Below are 19,332 nucleotides of genomic sequence, written 5' to 3'. Positions count from 1 at the left end.
CACAAAACTTCTACTGGCACCCGAATCAAATAATACCGATGCCTGTAATTCATCAAGTAAAAAGGTACCTCGGATAACATTACACTACTATTAAGCTACACGATCATACATACAATCCCAAAAGAATGAGAAATTATAACGTGAGAATATAAGAATAGATAAGGAGAAAGTACCTAAAACGACATCCGCATCATCTTTCGCCTCTCTTTTGGAGATGTTGAAGGCCCTCGCCCTGGCCTTCGGTTTCTCTTCCACCTTCCCCCTTGAGGAAGTCCCCTGACCGGACCCCCCCCCCCCCCGCCTTGGTAGTAGGACAGTTTGATGCCAAGTGGCCTGCACCCTAACATCGGAAACAAGTCAACGTCGGACACTCGAAATGGGGGTGTCCAACCTTATCACATCGGAAACAAAAACCAGACCCACTCTTATATTCCCCTTTGTGTGGTCTCCTGCACTTCTTGCAATTCCCAAATGCCGCATCCCTCTTAATATCCGGAGTCTCAGTCTTTACCCTTTTCTCAGACGAATTAAAATTGCTTCCCCCGGGCCGCTTACCGTACGAATTTGTGTTCCACGTCTTCCTAGTCTCGGTCGGCAATAACTTCTCCCTCTAATCATACATTGTACCTACTAGGGTAACCACCGAGTGAAAAGATTTCATGTCGGTGGTTACCACACCCCTACAAATATCTGCCGGAAGCCCCTTCACATAACTTTTTAATCCTCTTGGCTTCGGGAGTAACCAAATCGGGACATAAACGGGCCATCTGGTTAAACTTTGTGGTATACTCCCGATGCGTCAAACTACCCGCCTCCAAGGTCAAGAATTCCTGTTCCATCTTATCCAATTCATGCGGAGGACAAAACTGATCAAGAACCATTTTCTTCAGCTCATCCCAAGTCATCCTCCTAATCGAACGATCACCCATGGCATGCGCCAGATTATCCCACCAACATAGTGCCTCGGAACGAAACGAGGCAGTAGCATAGGTCACCATGTCATCCCCCTTGCACTTACTAACTCGCAGAACGGCCACCATCTCCCTCACCCACTGATGTGCTACCAACGCGTCCTTAGTACCATCGAAAGAAGGAGGGTCACACTTCTTAAAGTCACCGTACGAACAACCACGGGTAGACACACTAATAGCCCATACCTCATCTTCACCCCCACTGGGCACGTACACCTCCTCTTCCTCTTCGACCTGCATCTCCTTACCCTTTCTTTCCTTACCCAAACTCTTACCGACCAACGACTCCTCCATGGCCCTAACGGCCTTAGCAACGATCTCCGGAATGGCGCTATGGAGCACCTGGTAAACCTCGTCCGCGATATCCGTGCGCATAGCAGGATCTAAAGCGGGGTTATCCCCCTCCTCATGCATCAGGTTTTCTTCCTGCTGGGAAGTAGGGATCTCACGCTCAGCTTCGGCACCTGGCTTACGACCACGGCCACGAACACTAGGACCACCTCTCTTAGCTGCTCGAGTATTAACCATGACTTGTCCCTACAAAGACAGAATTTTAACACGGTCAAGTACAAGTGGCATTTAGAACATGTAAGGTAAGGGTAAACTGCTAATGACGTTGATCAAGTGTAATTAGTCGTTTACTTTACCCACCCGTCCTAATCACCCCCTGCCCCTAACCCCATTAGCATTCTATCTAACACTTAAACAGTTGATCACATACTGGAAACTTTAAAATTCAAAGGAATGACTAAACAATTTAAAGTTACTTCTTGGCGTGGAGCTACTCGCGGTGGGCATACTAGTTTTTCTCTTACAGTTCGAGTCCAAGCATTCGGGGATGCTCGGATCCCTCGAACCATGGCTCTGATACCAACTTGTAAGACCCCGAATCTCGGGAATCCTACAGTTGGTATTCATCCATCATACTTATAAAAATACTTAAACTCGAAAACCGTTCATTTCATAAAAACAGCCAATTCAGAGTATAGTTCAGCGGAAACCATAAGTAATAAAATAAGTTCCCAAAACCTGGGAGTTATACCTAAAACCAATTCAAATATATTTGATAAGACTTTTTTTTAAAAAAAAATAAATGTTTAATATTGATATCTTCCATCCACGTATGCCCTTCACTGTCCAAGTAGCTTCGTGCACGTCCAAGTGATAAGGTATCCTTCTCCTAACCAACTCACACTAACATGCACACAAAGTCAGCTTGAGCTGAGTGAGTTCAAGTTTTAATAAATAACATCGATAATAATAATCATAATAGTCATTCCAAGGATTTTAAAAATATAAAAGGGGTACATCAATTAGGCCAACATCATCAATAAATAATCATACATATATATATATACCTATATATATAAACATCTTTATAAGTACATCCCTATATATATACATATATATATATATAAACATCCAAGTATAACATTAGGGTCGAGCAAACGTACAACCCAAACACGTAACATCTCATTCAACGTATGCAAACACAAAGTAGGCATACGTAACACCCGTAGTCGATAAAGACTACTAACATCGCCAAATAGTGGCCATACATACATACGATAATACCATCTCAAGGCCTACCCTATACAAGGAAGCCCATCAAAAATAATTTTAAACAATTCATCAAGCAAAATCGCTTAGGTGTGCATGCTAGCCCAAAATCTTAAAAAAGTAAAAAGGGGGCATCATGAACTCACTTGACACAAGACACGTATTCACCACGAGCTAGATAATCCCTAAGTCAAAACTCAAAAACCTGTCGGTTTACATACAAACATTACAATCGACATCGAAAGGACTCGTTTATCCTACGAGACGTTCTAACATGGTTTGAGTTACCTGTAGTCTCGACCTCATCAAGCTCAATCGAGTTACCTGTAGTCTCGACCCTTAGATACTCCCGGGAATAAAGAATTCCCAATTTACCCCCTGAAGCACTAGGTGACACTAGCACGCGCGTTTAAGAGTCGTTTAGGCCATTAACGTCCAACTCAGCCCCGTGTGGACCCAACATGATAAAATCACAGCCAACAAGTCCACACGACGCTACACGGGTCAAATGGGTCGGTAACTCGCAAGTACAACGCACCAACCATTGAATAAACGCAATTGTGCGTTGTACCGACCCGTTTGAGTAACCGGCAACCAATTCAGCCCATAACTTATCAAAATGAGTTTTCAATAATTCGTACATCAAACCAAGTTCCCCCGAGCTGAATTGGTCGTTAATCACTTCAACCCTCACGTTAAACGCATCAAACTACAATTCTAGTCAATCGAACACTAACAATCTAACTACAAATAGTTGACCAATCTAACGAACACCAAAGAACATGATTTTTAAGTATGTTATACTAGACATACCTAGGAAGATTTTGGTGCAAAAACCTCAACCAAAACAGTCCCGAAATCACTCAATTGGACAGCCACCTGGTTAACCTAAAACAAGTCGTTTATCGATCAATACGCGTAATATAAAGATCAATTAAGGTGTAAAAGACTTGGGGAATCATAAAATTAACCTTGAATTGAAGTTTTATGGCTTAAATTAGGCTGCACAAAAGAAAATCGCAGGGGGGGGGTCCTTAGGTCCGATCGGCGCTGAATGGGGCTAGGGTTAGGTTTTATTTTTTTTAATGATATAAATAAACATGTTACACACTAGCCCTTCTAATTTAAGGGGTATGGCAACTTTTGAGGAAAGATTAGATGACTTAACATACCGGGAAGATGATAGGGCCAACGAAATATGCCGGATTACTCCCAAGAAGTATACATCCTTTACATGATTTAAATCCTTAAACCGTAAATTAACGGGCGTTACATCAGGGATCCGATCATCGATCGATAGTAAGTTTGATCTACGGGATTCTCTTCAGGATCAGATGAAAGAAGAGGTCTTTCGGCCGTAGGAGCTGTCGAACTCTTGGAATCTTGGAACTCGAACTTGGCCAACATGTCCTCGACGTATTTTCCCTGATATTGTAAGATACCTGTCGAGCTCTGATGAACCTATAACCCCAAAAATGTTGTCATCTCACCCAACGAACTCATCTCAAATCTCTTCTTCATCACTTCTTCAAATTCAAAACAAAGAGCAGTACAGGTAGAGCCGAAAATGATGTCATTCTCATAAATCTGAACCAAAATTAGATATTTTCCAACAATCTTGATGAACAGTGTCTGATCGATGGTTCCTCACTTGTACCCATGCTACAAAAGATGAGCCGTCAACATCGCATACCATGCCCGAGGAGCCTGATGAAGGCCATAAAGAGCCTTGTCTAACTTGTAGACATGAGACGGATGCTTTGAATCAACAAAACCAGGTGGCTGATCCACATAAATCTCCTCCTTCACTTCCCCATACAAAAACGTTGTCTTGACATCCATCTGATAAACCGTGAACCCCATGTAAGATGCATATGCCAAGAAACTCTGAATAGCTTTAAGAAGGGCCACTGGAGCATACACTTTAGTGTAATCCAAACCTTTAACTTGACGAAAACCACGAACCACAAGCCTCGCTTTGTTCCGAACAATAACCCAGTATCCTCTTTCTTGTTACGAAAAACCCACCTCATATCCAAAGCCTTCCCAATGGGCAACTCAACCAACCTCCAAACCTTGAGTTTCTCAAACTGATTCAGTTCCTCATGCATGGCGTTCACTCAGCTTGGTTCTTGCAAAGCCATCTTAACAGACTTGGGTTCAATTTGAGAGATGAAATAGGAATACAAACAATTGTAATATGTCCTGTCTCACTTCTGGTTGAAATGCCAAGGGGACCAATAACGTTTTCGATTGGATGATCCAGCTGAATTCTTGTCGGAATGGAGTGATCAGGAATAGAACAGTTAGCCGATAGATTTGTTGGATCATCAAGGATTTCAGAGAATGGGTTCTTCCATCCAGATGCCGCATTACTATGCGAGTACGAGGTATTGGCAATGTACTCATTTGGTATAGCATCAGGGAATAGAGTGCTACCAAAAATTTAACGAATGGCACTCTCCCCTCAACTGGTGAAGCATCGGCTACAGAAGTCTCTTGTGAGGACACAGTCTCAGTAACATCTTCTTGTTGACTTGTAGACAATGGTTGAGTGGTGTCCAATGATTTAGACCGGTCTACACTCAGGACTGGAGATATTTGAAACTCAATAGAGATGTCGTCTTCATCGTCAATAGCATTTGAAGTCCATACACTTGAGTTTTCTGCATCAACTACTGGGAACACATTGAACGGCTTAAACAGTTTATTATAATCAAATAACTAGTTGGGACCAACACGAGCATCTGTTTCATTCTCCTCTAACCAGCGCACATCATAAGATTCCACTATCTGCTGCGTTACCTTGTTGTAAACTCTGTAGGCAGTGCGACTAGCATATCCAACAAAATAACAATTATCGGCCTTGGCTCCAAACTTTGGAGTCGATTCAAGATTCAGGAGAGTACACAGACATCCAAAGGCTCGAAAATGTGCAACATTAGGCTTATGGCCATAAACAACTTCATAGGGAGTCTTCATCTGTAATTTGTTGATCAACACGATTTTGAACATAACAGGCAGTGTTGACCGCTTCAGCCCAAAAGAACAACGGTAACTTCGAATCACACAACATAGTTCCTGCAGCTTCGATCAAAGTTTTGTTCCGTCTTTCAGCAATACCATTTTCTCGTGGAGTACAATTCGAGCTGTACTGTTGAAGTATTCCCTTCTCAGCACAAAAATAATTCAATGTTGAGTTCTTAAACTCCGTGTCGTTGTCACAGCGAATCCCTTTAAGCTTCAGATTCAGTTGATTCTCCATAAGCACAACAAAACGCTTAATCAATTCCGCAGTTTCACTCTTATTTGACAAGAAAAACACCCAAGTAAAACGTGAGTAGTCATCGGTAATAACCAAACAATAAGAACTGCGAGAGAGACTCAGAACGTGAACGGACCAAACAAGTCCATATAAAGCAATTGAAAAACACAGGAGATTGTATTGACCAGCTTCGGCTTGTGAGATTTACGATGATGTTTACCTAAGGCACAGACCACACATTTCTCAATTGTCACAAAATCTTTGACAGGCAAACCACGGACTATGTCGTTTTTAGCAAGACGGTTCAAGGTTTTGACATTTGCATGACCAAGACAATGATGCCAAAGCATGGCATTGTTTTTCGACACTTTTAAAAACAAACATGTAATTTCGTCCGGAACATTTTTGTTCATGTCAATCATGTATGCATTATCTTTCCTTTGTGATTGAACAAGAACCCAATCTTCTGGTATAATGATACCAGGCTTTAAAATCAGACACTCTTTATTGGTAAAATGAGTTGAAAAGTCTTTATCACAAATCTGCGAGACGCTGAGCAGACTGTGTTTCAACTCCAGAACATAATTCACATTCTCAAACTTAAAGAACACCATTACTCACAGTACCCTTCTGAGTAATCTTTCCCTTCTCTCCTCCCGCAAACGAAACATACCCTCCATTAAAAAAGGAAACATACCACAGTCTGATTATATTCCTCCATAGCTGTTCCTGCACAATGTGCGAGATTAGTTAGTTTTAGGTACCTAGTCCACAGTCGTTCTGGGTAGGCCTGACTTATTCAAACATGTCACAGTTGTGAGCACATGAACTTCTTTCTTTAACAAACTTAGGTGACAAATATTTATGCAAAATGTTTATTTTCATCAAGTTTATTAGAAAGCAAATCACTGCTTTTAGAAGTTTTAGAGAAATCAACCACACAATTGTCTTTGCTCTTTAAAACAGAGCCCACACAAACATCAGTAGAAACATTATTCAAAACAGGCAAATTCAAAGAAACATGAGAATTAATAGGTAAGATCAAATCATCCTCATCAGTCCAATCCTCAATTATTACTTCATCTTCACATGAAGTAAACACATTATAATCATTCACCTAGATGTTGATTCAGTAGCGCTGACTAAACCAACCATACCTTTGCCATTTGCAGTCGACTTACCATACTGCATGCATTTTTCCATTTCTTCATCTTCTTTGGTAAGAGGAAGACCAGTGTAGTTGTCATTATATGGAAGAGGAAACATAATGTACCCAATACCCACATCCTTATTTTCCTTCCATTTTAATTGGTTTTCAATCATGGACTCAACGACAGCAATAGAGACATAAAATTTCTTAAAATTGAATTCAGCATTTTCAAATTTATTGGTTAACTTAGCAATCTCCAACTTAGATGCATCTAACTTGGAGGTTAGTTCGGAAATTTTCTGTTTAGCATCCAAGTGGTGACAACATTTTATGCTAAAATCATATTGAAGTTTTGAAAAATCCTTTTGTTGTGCCCTAGTTTCTCTTTTAAAGCCTTTTCTAGTTTCTTAAGGGTGAGATTTTCATTTTTTATTCCCTCCATTTCTCTAAGCAGATTACTATTGTGAGTTTTATACAAATCTACCTTATTAATACAGGATTTGGAACACAGTTCAGAACTTACCTCGGATGAGCTAGAAGAGGTGAAGGCCATGAAAGCATACTGAAGATCCTTAACCTGCTCCTCAGCTTCATTCTCTTCTTCTTCGACATCAACCTTGGCAAAGTTGGCAGTTTGATTGTTGATGTTCAATGCTGCCATCTGATCATTCCAAGAGAACTGTTGAGCCACCAATCCCTGCTCACCTTCACTTGAACCAACTGCATTCTTTCCTCTACCATTGTTAACTAGAACCAATGCCCTTTCTCTGTTTCCCTCCTTGGCAGGATTCGTGCATTCACGAGCAAAATAACCCAGTTCATGACAATTATAACACCTCAAAGTATCCTTGTTAAACCCCACCTTCTGATTAGTAGGCACATTCCAGTTGTTTCTGCCTGTTTTCTTTGTAAACTTCTTAGCTCTAAACACAGCCATGTCAATTTGCCAAGAGATATCCATTTCCTTCACATCATCAGGATGAATCTGATCCAGCTCAACAGCTACAACGGGTTGAACCAGATCTCCAGCAAGAAAAGCATTGTAGCAGTTCATAAAACCTACCATCAAAGCAATGTTTTCTTAAGTCTCCTTCAAAATAGTGGGAATCTCAATGGGACATTGATTGGAAGTGGTAGTAGAAGCATGTGGCTTGGTTGCAGGAGCTGATTGTGGGAACAAAACAGGAGTAGGCTGTGCTGGTTGCGAAGTGAATTGACCTTGAGCTGACTTAAACATTTAAAAGGTCTGCTGAGGCTGCTGTGATTGAGCATGCTGACCCTGAGAGGACTTGAACATGGAGAAACTGTCCTGTGAAAGGAGAGCATTGTTAGAAGTAGCACTATAATCAGCTGTATTATAAGAGTTGACATGGTTAATGGCACGCAGCTTATCATCCATATCACATGCTTTAATAATTGCCATCACTTTTGAAAAGGTTAGCCTGGCCAGATCATTTGTCTTCTTGATGACAGCAACATTCAGGTCCCAGCTTTGTGGCAGGGTATTGACCAGCTTATTATTTATCTCAGAAGTGGTCAGGTTTATGTTGGCAGATCGCATTTCTGTGACCAACGATATAAACCTATGAAGCTGTGTCTTCAAATACTCTCCTAGAATATGATTGAACATATTAAACTTCTATCGCAAGAGATCTTGCCGGCTTCTCCTCATATCCTCATTGCCCTCATATACCTCAATGAGGCCCCCATAGAGCCTTCGCAGACTGTAGCTCTCTGAATCCCAAGGCAATTTTAGGTAAAAGTGCCATTGTTAATGTACGTAGCAAGAGCCTTTTAATCCTCTTTAATCCTATCAAAATCTGCGTCGACGTACAACTCGACTGGCTTTATCACCACTTCATCAGTACCTTCCCTCTGATAAGTGATGATTTGAGGACCCCTGACGATGCTCCTCTAGATCATAGCATCCTTTATCTTCACGTATTTCTCAAACCTGAACTTCCATTCGGCGAACCCCATAGAAGATAGTAAACGGGGTACATGAGTAGCAGTTCCCATGATTGAGTCCAGCTCTTGGTGTAAAGCAACATTTTGAAGATGTACTAACTGATTGGTCCATCTTACGCTTGACCGAGAACTCTGAATTCTGATAATTAAACCGAGAACACTGAAAGTTGACCGAGAATGATCAAAAATTCCCGAGAACACTAAAAATTGACCAAGAACGATAAAAAATGCCCGAGAACACTGAAAGTTAACCGAGATCAAACAAAAACTGGCCGAAAACAATTAAATCTTCCCGAGAACCCAATAACTCCACCAAGAATGATCAAATCTTCCTGAGAATTCAATAAGATCATCGAAAGCAATCAATTCTGCCCGAGAACCTTCAAAATTGGCCGAAAACCATCAGAACTCTAGATATGGTAATCTTTGAATATATAGTCAAATCCCGAGAATGAAGGGATTTGAATTTAACTCAAAGATCAGCTCAAATCCTTTCCAGAAGAGTTTCAACAACCCAAAGAATAATTCTTCTTCAATTTCCAGAATTCTTCAACCAAAAATCACCGGTAGAATCTTTGATTTCACCTTAAACTGCGCCTGGAATAGGTCTATAGGCTCTGATACCAATTGTAAGTCCCGTGAGAGGATCTTTCAATGTGATATCAATTAATTCGTTGATAGGCGGAAACTAACAACGAACTGATTCAATAGCAAAAAAAGTATCACAATAAACATGATGAATCTAGCTTCAAAACACATGTATATATTTCGACGGGTACTTAAGCCCTTTAACAAAACTTACACGGTGATCACCCAACTAACAAACAACCCTAACATAGACTACATGCATCGTATGTATAGTTATACCAACCTAGGCTCAAATACATACAAAAGCCCACCGAAATCCCATGATTTCAGTTTACATAATATAGCCCAAAACTAAGCCCAAAATATTAAGCATAAACCATAAATATATTCCAACACATACTATTGAAAACTAGAGCATGACATATCGGATGAGTCACACATAATGTCTATTATGATAACGATCAATCAATCAACCAATCAATCAATCAATCATACCCTTTATTTCCCACAAATAGCATAGGCTATCAACAAGTAGGGTCTAGGGAGGGTGGGATGTAGGCAAACCTTCCCTCTATCCCTAAGGATAGAGATGTTGCTTCTGACGAGAACCCCAACTCAAAAGTAGATAGATATAAGATACTAAACTAGAACACTATGATATTAGTAAGTCTTAAGCAAACATTTCATTATAGCTAAACTAAAACAAAAACCAAGGTAAGATTAAGCAAATAATAATATAACAGAATAATAGTTCTAGTAGTAGTCGTAGTAATAGTGGTAGTAGTAGTAGTAATAATAATAATAGTACTAATAATTATAATAGTACTAATAATAATAATAATAATAACACAACAACACAACAATAATAATAGTAATAAATGTTATGACAAGAAAAATAGTCCATCCTCCTAAAGGTCATTAAACTTAATTCTACATCTACAAGAACTCCTATCCTCAACCATGTCCTCAGAGAGGTGCAAGTCTAGCAAATCCCTTCTAATCCTCTCATCCCAAGTCAATTGGGTCTACCTCTACCTCTCCTCCCCTCTATAATAAGAGTTTCCACTGATCTTACGAGAGTCGTTGTCTGTCTCCTTTTTACAAGTCCAAACCATCTCAATCTGTCTTCCCTTATCTTATCTGATATACTGGCCACCCCTAGTTTTTCCCAAACAACCTCGTTTCTTATTCGGTCTAACCTTGTGTGCCAATACATCCACCATAGCATCATCATCTCTGCTACCTTCAACTTACGCATATGTGTCTTCTTAATGGCCCAACATTCTGTTCCGTATAGCATCGCAGGTCTAATGGCAACCCTATAAGACTTTCCCTTTAATTTAGTTGGGAACCTCTTGTCGCACAGCACCCCTGTGGCAGCTCTCCATTTACACTATCCTGCTTGGACACGATGGGCTATGTCAATATCTATGCCCCCGTCACTTTGTACATACGATCCTAACTATTTAAACTTGGTTGCCTGCGGAACCTCCTGGCCTTCAATGGTGATTTGAACGTCTTCATCATCATTTACCCCACCAAAGTCACAGTAATGATACTTCGTCTTTGACCGACTAATTTTTAAGCCTTTACTCTCTAGAGCAGATCTCCACTCCTCTAATTTCGTGTTCAGATCTTGTTTACTCTCAGTGATCAACACAATATCGTCTGCGAAAAGCATGCACCAAGGAACAGTATCATGAATCAACTTTGACAGTTCATCTAAGACTACTGCAAAAAGGAATGGACTCAATGTTGATCCCTGATGAAGGCCTACCTCAGCGTGGAAGAAGTCAGTATCCCCTACAGGTGCACGTACGCTTGTTTTAGACTTGGCATACATATCCCTAATTATCTGTATATATTTTCCCCTAACACCTCTCCTCTCAAGGCAATCCCAAAGGAGTCGACGTGACAAACTGTCATACGCCTTTTCCAGGTCAAAAAACACCATATGCAGGTTATATTTTTTTATCTCTATACTTTTCCATTAATCTTCTTAGGATGTGTATCGCCTCTGTAGTTGACCGTCCCGGCATAAAACCAAATTGGTTAACTGTGACCTGAATTTCCCGTCTAAGTCTAACCTCAATAATTCTTTCCCATAGTTTTATCGTGTGGCTTAGTAGCTTGATTCCTTTGTAGTTACCGCAATATTGGGCGTCTCCTTTGCTCTTATAAATAGAGACTACGACACTACTTCTCCATTGATCTGGCATCTTTTCAATTTTTAAAATAGTTTTAAACAAAGTGGTTAACCACATAACTCCTTTTTCCCCCAAACACTTCCACACCTCGATCGCTATGTTGTCTAGGCCAACTGCCTTAGCCATTCCCATCTTCCTAAGTTCATTCCTCACCTCTTCCTGTGTGATACGTTGACAGTAACAATTATTCCGTTGTTGTATAGTTGTGTTCAAATTTTGTTGTTGGTGAGTGCTCCCATTGTTGAAAAGGTTGTGGAAGTAGGTTTGCCATCTCGACTTCATATCCTGCTCCTTTACCAATACACGTCCATCCTCAACCTTTATAAACTTCAGTACCCCTAGATCTTGCCTTCTACGCTCCCTGGCTTTGGCCATCTTAAACATATCGTGTTCCCCCTCCTTTGTTTCCAGACGTTCATACATCCGTTTAAAGGCCATGTTCTTTGCTTCTGACACTGCCTTTTTCGCCTCTCTCTTGGCCTTTTTGTGCATCTCCCTCAATCCGAGTCGCTCCTCTTTGTTTGTGCATGATAACAAGAACTCATTAACTAAATGTTATCACTAGAGTTATTCTAGATTTAGTTTTTCCTAAGATTAATCAAAATAACTCCTAAGATGCATGCATTTCTTCTAAATTCTAGCTATAAGGATAAATGGCATTATAAATACATCATAATGTATAATACCATGACCCATAAGATTAAGGGCTCACACATGGAAGTAAGTACAGTTTTTCAGTATATTACATACTAAATTTCAACTAGTACAGTTTGATACCTTAAGAATTAACTATTACACTCACAAGTACCAAAGGAAAACGGGTGTATTGATGAGCACTGAAAAATAAGATGTTATTCATCTCATTACCACTTTAACCTGAAAGATGATAGTGCTAAGGTCCATGAACAAAATACAAGTATTGCTTTTAGCTTTAAATTCTCTAAGGAGAAATCTCGTTGTAAAAATATGTTATTAAATGAGGCATGCGTAACGAGATTAACCATAATTCAAAAGAGCAGCTGGCTAAAATCGTTATTTATATATTAATGGTATTTAAGTCCGCTAATCCTAATATTCCAATTAACACGTTATAGGTTGATTCTAGTTTTATACGTTTCCTTATCAAAAATTATCAAATAACTAACATTAGGGTTAGTGACAAATTTAAATGCTAAGGCTATTAAAACCATAATAAAATATTTTCTAGTTATGTTTTATGATACCTTACAAAATTCTGAAGAATATTCATAATTCAGTATCAATACTTAAGCTACATTTCGAAAGTTGTGAGATTTGCATAGCCAACAAAAAGTCACCGTTACCTTAAACTGTTATATTATTTGTTATCTATATTTGGATAGAACTAGATAATACTATATATTTTCACACCTTTTGTTATCATGCAAATGAGAATTTAACAAAAGATAAATGAGACCTAAAAATTTCATCCATTGAAACCAAGTTTCATGAGAAATCATGACATGGTTGATAAGGATGATTTTTCATCTAGTCTCATTCTCAGTTATTTTTAAATAATGTGTTAGATGCCTCTTCTCGTGGTTCACAATTTTTCACCAGACGAATTGGAGGATCCTGTTGATCCGACCCTTTATCGAGCCATGATCGGTTCTTTAGTGTATCTAATAGCTTCTCGTCCTGATATTATGTTTACTGCTTGTCTATGTGCCAGGTATCAGTCGAGTCCCCTAGTGACTCACATGGCGGCTATTAAGCGTATATTACACTATCTGAGGGGTAATCCTGACACCGGGTTATGGTATCCCAAGGATAATAGTTTCGATCTCACTACTTATAAAGATTCGGACTACGGAGGGTGCAAGATTGATGTTCGGTCAATTTGTACATAGTTCGTGTGTTTATTTTACTTGTTTTAGTTGTTTATTTCATGAACTTTGGTACTTCATACGTGTTTGTTATATTTCAGGTCATAGGTGATTAAAGCAGCTAATATGGACCTGTACGAGCATAGAATGAAGACCGGGATGATGTGTGATAGCGTATGGTCAAAACCAGAGGATTTGAGTAAAATTTGATTTCAGAGTATCATATGCTGAAAACAGAGTATCATATATTGAGCATAAGATGAGCGTACATCAGGAGTTTTTAAAGTATGGTTTGTTGATTTAGAGTATCTTACTCTAAAGTTAGAGTACCATTTGCTGAAACTAGAGTACCATATGCTAGACCAAATAAAACCATGTGATCGCAAATTTAGGGTTTTAGAAAAGGACATCTCTGGAGGCAGTTACCAAACCATTTTGAGAGCAGCAAAGGAGAAAACCATCAATTCCAATCATCTCTACTTCACCTACATGATCTATAACATCAAGATTGAAGACCGAGAGATGACGAATCGCGGTTAATCCCTTCTAGTCATACCCGAGGTGTATAGTTTGTAATCTTTCAATTTATTTCTCATGTACTAGAACTAATTATAATTGTCTTGATGTTAATCTATGAGTATTGATGTTTAGTATGTCCTTGCATTCAGTCGGTTTAGGATTTTGTCGATCAGAACGATTAGTTTGTCGGTTGCTATATTAATTGCTCGTAAGATTGTTTTGACCTGTTAATTAAAGAAAGCATATGTTTGCCCTTAGTTCAATCACAATGGCAGGGACCGTTTGATAACCAGTGCCGTGTGTTAGCGAGCGTGGATGCCTAAGGTTTAACCGATTAGTCAGTCCGTAGTTGACACAAGATAGTTTATCTGTTATGTGCATGAGTTTGCTGTTAGTTTGCTTACTTGAATTCCCGGGTTTGATTTGCTTGTTAATTGATTGAATACTTGATTAATTGTTCGTTTCTTATAAAACTAAATTGTTTGCTAGTGTGATCAGCACTTTGATATAGTTCACTTCATAATGTTAGGAGTCGGTTTCACTTTACACTGACCACATACTCCTCGTGGTTCGACACCCTACTTACCCTGACTAGCTTAAGGTGATTAGGACACTGATTTAATTGTTTTTGTCTAGATAACGACAGTCTAGCATCAAAATGGCGCCGTTGCCGGGGAGTTAGTGCGCTTAGTGGTTTTGTGATTAATTGATTCCTTAGTTTAATTTAGTTTTTATTTTTAGTTTAGTTTTATTTTCCCATTTTACGTGGGGTGTGATATTTGTGCAGGTAACAGGTTTATGCACACCCGCCGTTCAGGAAGAGATTCTCCACTGATTTACGAGCCAGAAATCGAACTTATAGCTCGGCAGAACCGAGCTCAGATCAGAATTTTAGAATGGAAGGTCAGAACCAGAATCAAAACAAAAACCTACAACCCGAAGCTTTCCAACCCGAACAGAATCCACAAATAATGACCAACCACCACCGATAAACACCAATCCACAACCACAAAATTCAGCCCGACAATCCAGAACCCAAAACCGAAACCTTGACGGACCCGGGCCATCAGCCCCGAACAATACCCCTCATCATTGACAGCCGATTATACGTGATTTTGATCATGTTAGTATTCATACTGAAGACGAAGAAGAGGGAGATGAGGGGGAACGAGAACCGAGGAATGATGGTAGTAATGGGGATGAATGGAGAGTTAGAAGCGATGACGGGTTTGAGCCGAGAAACGCGGATAAGAAGGTTGAGGAACCGGTTAGGGTGAGAGGTGACAAGTGAAGGAACAGAAACCGAGACAAAGATGGTGTTGGAAGATATCGGGAGGAACGAACATAGGCGATTCAGGTTAACCGGGGAGGTTTTGAGGAACTGAGGGCCAGGCGAAGGAATTACGGGCCTCCGGTTCAGGGTGTTAACAGTCGGTTCAGACCGGCTATTTCAGATGGTGCCTCACCGATTGTCCCACAGGTTCACATACAGGGACAACCGACATTCAAATCCCGTCCGTCCTACATTAACATAGTACCTCACTTTCACAGACTGGGATCTGAAGACCCGTATTCACACTTGCTAGATTTTTCAGCTATTTATGGGTCTATCAGTGACGGTACATACGATCAGGATGAGGTTCAGTTGCGATTGTTCCAGTTTTCACTAAAGGACAAAACCAAACACTGGTTCAACTCGCTACCGATGCACAGTATTGAGAACTGGGGTGAGATGCAGCAGATTTTCCTTAAAGAGTATTATTTACAGTCGAAGACCATTGAGGCCCGAATGGAGATTAGACACTTTTCACAGTTACCGGTTGAGTTGTTTCACGAGGTCTTTACTCGTTACAAGGAAATGATAAGGAAGTGCCCGCACCATCAGATTGAGTTGTGGGAATTGGTTAAGTGTTTCGTTGACGGGTTGACATATGATGACAGAAAACATTTGAAAGCCTCTTGTAATAGTCAGTTGTTGAATCAACCCGAGGAAGATTACTGGGAATTTTTGGAGTTTATGTGTGAAGATTCCAAGTTAGAGGCAGCTGCAGATCGAAGACGAAAACACGGGGTCAACCGATCGGTTAAATCAGCCTCGAGCAAGTCAGACAAAATTGTAGAGTTGGAAAGAGAACTCGCGGGTTATCGAAAAGAGAAGAAGAAAGAAGTTGGTAAAGTCGGGGTGAAATTCCCGGTTTATTCAGATTGTGGAGAGTTGGGGCATAAGGTTGAAGATTGCCCCGGGTTTGATGATGATGAAGAGTACCCCGACGAAGAGAAAGTCAGTTAAGCATACGGGGATTCAAAGGGCCAAGGGTTCAATTCGAATACCTATCACCCGGGCCTAAGGAATCACCCGAATTTCAAATACAAGAACGCGTCGAATCAGTCAAACCCGAACTTTCATGGGTCCAGTCAGAACCGACAACAGAACAGCTACCGATAGAGTGGTTCGAGCAGTTAGAGTAACAGTCGGGGATATAACAGAGATGGTTACCGGGGTAACAGTTCGTCGGGTAATCAGAATCAGGACCAGCAGAAGGGTAGTTCGGGAAATTCAGACAAGTCAGTTCATTCAAAATTCAATGCGTTGTTGAAGCTTGTGACAGATAATCAGAAAGAAACGTAGAAACAGTTCGAGTTGAGGGATAAGTCGTCAGAAGCAATGTTGAAACAGATTGGTCAACTCGTAGCAGATGTAGCGAGATTTCATAAAAAACGCGGGTCAATTACCGAGCAATACCACAGTAAACCCGCAGCATGCCAGTTCAAGCTCTAAGAAAGGTAATAGCGTGCATATCAACACGGTAAGTCTTCAACCTCTTTTTGAAATTACTTGTGTTGAAGTTGATTCACCGCCACCGTATGTTGAGGCGGTGATGGAAGATGTTAGTGATGAGAACAATTGTGTTGGTCAAAAGGAAACAATTTTCCAAAATGAATTGAAATTAAAAACAGATGAATTGTCTTTTTGTGAAAATTGCACTTGTGAAAAATGTTTAAATAGCAAATTGACCAACACGGGAGATGTGGAGGTGGAGGATAATACCACCTCAAGTAAACTCCAAGACCCGGGAGTGCCATTGTTATCAATTCAAATTGGGGAGTTTAAAACTGATCGGGCACTTCTAGATCTTGGAGCATGTGTTAGTATCATGCCTGACAGTTTATATGATCAGTATGTGTTCGGCCCTTTAGAAAGTGTAAACACCACCGTGGTATTGGCGGATCAAACTCACACTCCCTCGAGGCATGGTTACTAATGTAATGGTTCAGGTGGATGAATTTAGCTACCCAATTGACTTCCTTGTACTTGATTATGCGAAAGGGAATATTAAACAATCTGAAGTCATACTGGGTAGTCCATTCCTTGCCACAGCACATGCGGTAATTGATTGTGCTACAGGAGTTTTGGGAATTAAATGTGGGAACCGTGATAAGCGGTTATTATTATTTGAAAATGCTACTAACCCTCTTGTTGACAAGTGTGCATCTGTAACGTCCGTAAATTTCTGACCAAAGGTTTAACCTTGTAGTGTTGTGTGCACCTTTCGGTCTTGACCCGGCATTCTTTCGAGAGCTCCTTTCCACCCTCATAAACGTATTTTACTTAACTTTTCTTACAAGTTCAACGATTAGTAAAGTGGAGGGGCCAGAATGTTATTTTGTTATTATATTTTATATAAAAAAAAACTAAACCCTAACCCATCACCGATCGACGCCCCCTCCCCCTCTCTTCTCGATTTCCGTGCAGGTTTCAGCCATTCTCCGGCCTCCCGAGTCTATTTCAAGGTCTGTTCTATCATCATACAACTCTTTTTCACCATTAAAACCTTTGTTGAACATGTTAGGGTTGAGTTTTGATTATAAAATTTCTGACAGATTCGTACTCGTTTATTTCTCGGTCTGTAACTCGATGAAAATATATTGTTTTTGATCGATTCTTGTTTCTATGATATTCTACTTTGAGTCTAGTTTCCAGAAAGGTATAATACGTAATTTTTGGACGAGATTTGAATACTTTTTATGATTTTATAAGATCGAGTGTCAAAGCTGATGCGGGATGACGGATTCTGGCTTGTCTTCCCGATATCATAACCCTTTTTTGACAAGTCTAAATTGGTTGGTTCCACTTCTGGAAGTTAATATTTTGAGTTAGGAACCAAACCCAATTGGAATCGTTTAATTTGGCTGGGTAATGAATTTTATAAAAATAAAACCATTTTGTTGCGCACTGAAATAGCTGCACATACCTTTCGGTCAATTTGTACATAGTTCGTGTGTTTATTTTACTTGTTTTAGTTGTTTATTTCATGAACTTTGATATTTCATAGGTGTTTGTTATATTTCAGGTCATACGTGATTAAAGCAGCTAATATGGACCTGTACGAGCATAGAATGAAGACCCGGGATGATGTGTGATAGCGTATGGTCAAAACCAGAGGATTTGGGTAAAAGTTGATTTCAGAGTATCATATGCTGAAAACAGAGTATCATATGTTGAGCATAAGATGAGCATATATCAGGAGTTTTTAAAGTATGGTTTGTTGATTTAGAGTATCATACTATAAAGTTAGAGTACCATTTGTCGAGCCAGAGTACCATTTCTGAAACTATAGTACCATATGCTAGACCAAATAAAACCACGTGATCGCAAATTTAAAACCCTACATAAGTAAAAAGTTAGGGTTTGAGAAAGGGACATCTTTGGAGGCAGTTACCAAACCATTTTGAGAGCAGCAAAGGAGAAAACCATCAATTCCAATCATCTTTACTTCACCTACATGATCTACAACATCAAGATTGAAGACCGAGAGATGACGACTCGCAGCTAATCCCTTCGAGTCATACCCAGGGTGTATAGTTTGTAATCTTTCAGTCTATTTCTCATATACTAGAACAACTAATTATAATTGTCTTGATGTTAATCTATGAGTATTGATGTTTAGTATGTCCGTGCATTCAGTCGGTTTAGGTTTTTGTCGATCAGAACGATTAGTTTGTCGGTTGCTATAATAATTGCTCGTAGGATTGTTTTGATTTATTAATTACAAGAAAGCATACGTTTGCCCTTAGTTCAGTCACACTGGCAGGGACCGTTTCATAACCAATTTCGTGTGTTAGCGATGGTGGATGCCTAAGGTTTAACCGGTTAGTCAGTCCGTAGTTGACACAAGATAGTTTATCTGTTATGTGCATGAGTTTGCTGTTAGTTTGCTTACTTGAATTCCCGGGTGTGATTTTCTTGTTAATTGATTGA

This window comes from Bidens hawaiensis, unplaced genomic scaffold (genome assembly GCF_021521415.1).
Source record: "Bidens hawaiensis isolate Kalapana, Puna unplaced genomic scaffold, B.hawaiensis_p1.1 tig00002717_1, whole genome shotgun sequence".
Lineage (NCBI taxonomy): Eukaryota > Viridiplantae > Streptophyta > Magnoliopsida > Asterales > Asteraceae > Bidens > Bidens hawaiensis.
Note: the sequence above shows the minus strand (reverse complement) of the source record.